We start from the raw sequence: 5,982 nt of genomic DNA on the forward strand, positions 1-5,982 counted from the left end.
CCTCCAGCCCCAAGCCGGGCTCAGCCCCCCTACTCTCCCCACCGCCCCTAAATCCCACAAGCCTCGCTCCGGAGCTGTCACAGCCAAACATGACATCAAACAAAAGCACCAAGTGGAGAGCTGGCCAGAACTGCAAGAGAAAACAGTCTTCAGTTTTCCTCTCCGTTTGTAGGAAGAGAAAAAAATTATGCCCTCCTTTTAGGCTGAGGCCTCTGTTTCTCAATTACCTTCGATTAAAATAATCCCTGTGCCAAAATGGCATATTTAGGGGTGGTATATTCTGATCCCTTCCAGTTCCCAGAACACTGTTTTGTTTTGTTTTAAATATTTTTTATTGATTTCAGAGAGGAAGGAAGATGGGGGGAGACAGAGAGAGACATCAATGATGAGAATCACTGATCGACTGCTTTCCGCACAGGCCAGGCTTAACACTGTTTTTTAAAGCTCTCAAATATTTATTGAGTCCAATTATATGCTCAGCACTACAGGATCTTGGGCTGGACCAGCTAGTATGGGAAGAAAAAGCTGCTCGGTGTTAGACAAGCCCTTTACATTTGGACAGTTTCTAAGTTTACAAGTGCTTCACACACACCTTTCTGTCTTCTGTCTGGTCATCACAAGCAACTGTAGGAGGCAGCCTGTTTCTCTTAAACGTCAAACAACTTGCCCAAAGACATCTAGCTTGGATATCCGACTCCCTTTGCTGCTACACACACACACACACACACACACACACACACACACACACACATGCACAGCTGATACTGACTCAGATCTTGACTGGCCAGGAGCGGCGGCCGCGCGCCCCTTCGGCATCTTTTGAATGGGAGGCTGCGTGGGAGGAACCCCGCGCCGGGAGACCCGCGCCTGCCTCGAGTGGCCGGGTTCTGACATTCCACAGGCCACGCCCCGAGGGGGCTCGGCCACACCCCTTCGTGTTAGCCCCGCCCCCAACAAGCAGGGCTCTGAGATCCGGTTGGCCACGCCCCAGAATGTGGCCACGCCCATTGGCAGGTGGCAGGCCGCGCCCCAGGAGTGAGAAAGGCACCCGCAGTGGGGCGCGAAGTCGTCCCGCAGGCGCGTCCTAATGCCCGGCCCAACCCCTTGGTTTCCACTCGACCACAGCACCCTTCACCTCCAGCCCCAAGCCGGGCTCAGCCCCCCTACTCTCCCCACCGCCCCTAAATCCCACAAGCCATCATTTGTTGCTTTGTTTTATATCCACATAGGGGTAACTTTTTCCATTTGACTTATTTCGCTTAGCGTGCTAGTCTCAAGATCCACCCATGTTATTGCAAATGACAGTATTTCATCTTTTCTAATAGCTTAGTAATATGCCATCATTTATTAGATTTAGAATCACTTAGTTCCTCTCTCTGTGTTTGTAAAGTCCCCCTTCAAACCCCTCGTCTTCGTTTTCCTCTCGGGGAGATGGATTTGGGCTATCAAAACCCTGTCTCCTTGTTTGGCTGCCCCTCAAAAATAAACTCTTTCCTTGTTGCATTCTCACTGCTTTACTGATTGGTATTACTGTGTGTTGGGTATGTGAACTTGGGTTTGAGGACACTTGCTCCCCTAGAAGTCTCACTTCCTCTCCATCACTTTAGCTCTGCATCTGGACAGAATGCCAACGACCACACCTTAACCAGATTCTCTGCCTCTTTAAGGGGATGTCACAATTGGCCATGCCTGCCTTGGCTTGGGACAGCTTTTAGGAGCATGTAGAACTTGTGGCTTGGATACAGCAGAGTTGTTATGGAATGAGTATTTGTGTTGTTCCCCCCTTACGCACCCCCCTACCCTCATTCTTATGTTGAAAACCTAAGCCCTAGTGAGATGCTATTAGGAGGTGGGGGCCTTTGGGAGGTGACTAAGTCACGAGGACAGAGCCTTCCCCCATGGATTAGTGCTCTTGGTAAAGAGTCTGCAGGGAGCTCCCTTACCACTTCCACCATGTGAGGGTGCAGTGAGAAGACCGTCATCCATGAACCAGGAAATGGGTTCTCACCAGGCACCAAATCTGCTGGAGCCTTGATCTTGGAGTTCCCAGCCACCAGACCCGTGAGAAATAAATGTTTCTTGCTTAAGCCGCCCAGTCTATGGGATTTTGGTTACAGCAGCCTGAACATACGAAGACAAAAGTCATGTTTGAATCCAGGACTCTTTGTGACTCTGGGAAAGTCGTGTCAGCTCTTGGAATCTGTTTTCTGAGCCATAAAATGAAGGCAAGATCTACCACACAAAGTTGATGCAGGTGATGAAAACATGTATAAGGAAAACCTGGGACACATAGTAGGTGCTCCTGGGACACATAGTAGGTGACTATGATTATTAAACAGTCTTATGTGGATTCCTTAATTCACCATTAAGCCCTGGCAAATGGATGAGGTCAGTGGAGCAGGGGAGGGGGTGTCCCTCCCTGACAACTGAACCCACTCCAGGTAATTTAGCAAGCCCTACACCTAGAAGCTGATTACCTGCTGCCCGGCAGAGGACAGTGACATCAAAAGCAGAGAGGCTATTGCGAGCAGGGCACTTGTCTTAACTCCTTTGCTCACTGCAACGAACCTAAGCAGTAACTGTTTTCCCCACTTTCTGAGGCACGTGTAAGGTTGAGTAACTTGCTTGAGGCCCTGGGACTGGTTAGCATCAGAACTGGAATTCCAAACACATGGGCTGGCCCCAGCTCCCTGCCTCTTGGCCATTCCCTCCTACAGCCTCCCACCAGTTCCCCTTGCTCTCAGGGCAGGGTCACCTTCACATTGGCTGGCTTTCTCTTGCTGGCAGAGGCCGGCTCTAACTGGAAGTTGTTTGTGTCACAATTCAAGGGTTTGGCTATGTGAGGAGCACCAACAGTCTTTATTCCTCATCTGAAGTCACCATTGTGTTGGGCAGGAGCTGAAGGCCCACACATTTCTACTTCCCTTCACAACACCCACCATTTCAAGAACCATTCTAAAAAATATGCAGCCCCGCCCTTATTCTTATTTCCCTTGGCGGATGTTTTCCCAGGCACTCGCAGAGTAAGCACATTTTTTAATGGACTGAAGCCTGAGAAGCAGTAGTGGAATGGAGAGTGCAGGGGCTTGGAAGATGAGAGAGCTGAGTTTAGTCTCATCAACCAGCATCAACTAGCTGTGCAACCCTGGGTAAAACAACTGTAGCTAACACTCACTTCACCACTTACTGGCAGTACCCCTTAGAGGGTCAGTCTCTCAGAATTTTTCTGCTCACAGGCCACAGAGATTGATATGGAGATTTCATACAGAGGGCAATGAGGTAGTTTATGGAACTGAAAGCTTAAGAATTAGGTTTTGTAGGGTCAGTGGTTGAGCATCGACCTATGAACCAGGAGGTGACGGTTCCATTCAGGTCAGGGCACATGCCCAGTTGCAGGCCCAATCTTCAGTAGGGGGCTTGTAGGAGGCAGCTGATCAATGTCTCTCATCATTAATGTTTCTATCTCTCCCTCTTCCTTCCTCTCTGAAATCAATAAAAAAATATTTATTTATTTTTTTAAAAAGAATTCGGTTTTGAGGGTTCAGAGACCAGGGCAACTTTAGGAATCCAGGTAGCAGGAGGGAACCAATGGCCTCTTCAGTTGGCTGGCAGTTCTCAATGACTGTTTTCAACCCTATTCCCGACAGCCTTCCCTATAGAAGCTGGAAAAACAGAATAGCTTTGCCAGTCTCCCTTTCAGCTGGGGGTGGCCATGAGGCATTTCCAGCCAGAAGACATGACCAGAAAATAGCTGGCAGCTTTCCGGGAAACTGAAGCTTCCCCTTCATCTCCTCTTCCTGCCTTGGACCTGGCAGTCCGAGGTCACTCTGTGACCATGAGGGAAAGACCCAGAATATGCCATGCACCCACCAAGATGGTGTTGAGCAGCTGAACCAATGCCAGGAGCTGCCCACCTTCTTATGCAAGAGAATCCGACTCTGATTAAGTTTCTCTAAGTTGTCTGTTCATTGTAGCCTTCCTGGGAGACTCACGGCTTCAACCAAAAAGTATTTTCAGTCCTTGCCTAACTCCACTCAAGACTGAAATTGCAGGAGAGACCCTGCCCAGCTTCTGGCTGGAGGAGGCTGGACCCCCTTCATGAAAAGGCCCCCAAGACTGCACTTCCAGGTGGAGGCGACTCCCCAGCAGGTGATTGCGGTTCTGTTATCAGAAGGGAGGGGGAGCAGAGGCCACGTGGCTAAAAAGCCAATGACATTATGGCAGGTCCCATTGTTATAACTGATGATGACACAGAGGGTCGGAGTGGGGAGGTAGCGTGCCCAAGGCCTCAGAGCCAGTCAGTGAGAGGGGCGTGAAAAGGGGCCCTTTACCACCGTGCTGCAAATGGATTGCATTTAAGTAAAGGTCTATTGCAGAGAGATCTTATTGTAAACCTAAATTTTAAAAAATCTCAAAGCTGCTTTACTCATAATGTATATACGTTATTTCCATTCCAATCATTAGTGTGTTTCCAACTTCTTCCCAGAGCTCAGGGGAAAGGTGGCTTAGTTAGCAATTGTCAGTTAACTCTTCTAGCAGTATCATGGTCAGTGATGTTTACTTACAAAGAACAGAAACTTTGCTCAGGAGAAAGGTGGCTTAGTTAGCAATTGTCAGTTAACTTTTCTAGCAGTTATCTTGGTCAGTGATGTTTACTTACAAAGAACAGAAACTTTCTCAAACCAGTTCAAGCAACACAGGTCTGAGGGAGCTATGAATGACATGGACTTTACTCCCTCCATGGGCAGCTGCCCAGGCACACAGTGCCAGTCAGTAAAGTAAGTAGAGAACGGTGATTTGTAAACACACTGATGGGTTTGGGTATAGGCAATCCTATTCAGTTACAGAGAAAAATGAATTCGTACACACAGTGCTTCAAATAGTGGCCGGCACACAGTAAGCCCTCCAGTTGTGACCAGGACATTCCCAGTTGAAGAATTTAGTGCCAGGTCCCCATTTAGCTATACTAGTCGAGTTTATGAATTATAAAGTTGGGTTTCAGTTCTGGCCACAGCACCATATCACACCAACACATTCAAGGGCCAGGTTGGTTGATATTGACGTATCTGTAAAATATATTGCCAGACTGAGTGGGGTGAGTTGAGCCAGCATGAGCACTAGTTGCATATATAGGCCCAACATACTGGGGTTGGCTAACTTGCATGTAGCCAATAACAGCGAGGATGGGAATGGCAGCATGCCTAGGAGAGCTCATCACAGAAAAGAAGCTCCCCACTCCACATTCCCAGAACCTTGACCCCCAGTTCAGTGCACCCACCCTCTGCAGGGTGCATGCTGTCCCCCCACCCATCCCAGAGGCTCTGGACCCAGACAGCTGCTGGGGGAAAGGACATCCTTACCTACAACGGACCCACCTAGACACCCACCTAGCAGTACTGTGGTCATTAATTTTACTCCAAAATAATGTAAGTGTGCACAAACAGGAAGCTTTAGTTTAGACAAAGAAAAGTTTTATGGTGAATAATCCTATACGCTAGTGGCATGGTCAGTACTTCCTCAGGCAGAAAAAGGCCTGTGAAGCAAAGAGTCACAACTATTTTGTCTTGGAACAGAATGAAGATGATGTAAGAAGAAACACTGAGCCAACAGGGAACACAGAGCACCAAGGGAATGCTAGGTTTGGATGAGGACGTCTTTATTTGTCTGTGGCATCAACAGGAAAAAACTGGCACTGCCCACGCCCTCTCTTGTCACTGGGCATGTAGCATATGCTGCTATCCTTCTGGGCCCAATGACCACACGCATGCATTTGATTATATTTTATTTTCAAAAAGGCATCATTCATTCCCGCTTTATCACACAGATTACATAATCAAGGCATTTTTTTTTAATGTTAATCAAGAAATCTCACTTTCATCAGCAAGTCAGGCCATGCTGTTAAAAGCAGACAAGGTTATAAGAATATAAGTGTTATTAAGTCTACCAGATCTTGAGAATTATTCACCAGCCCCCACACACACA

This window comes from Myotis brandtii, unplaced genomic scaffold, assembly GCF_000412655.1.
Source record: "Myotis brandtii unplaced genomic scaffold, ASM41265v1 scaffold187, whole genome shotgun sequence".
In the NCBI taxonomy this organism is placed as follows: Eukaryota; Metazoa; Chordata; class Mammalia; order Chiroptera; family Vespertilionidae; genus Myotis; species Myotis brandtii.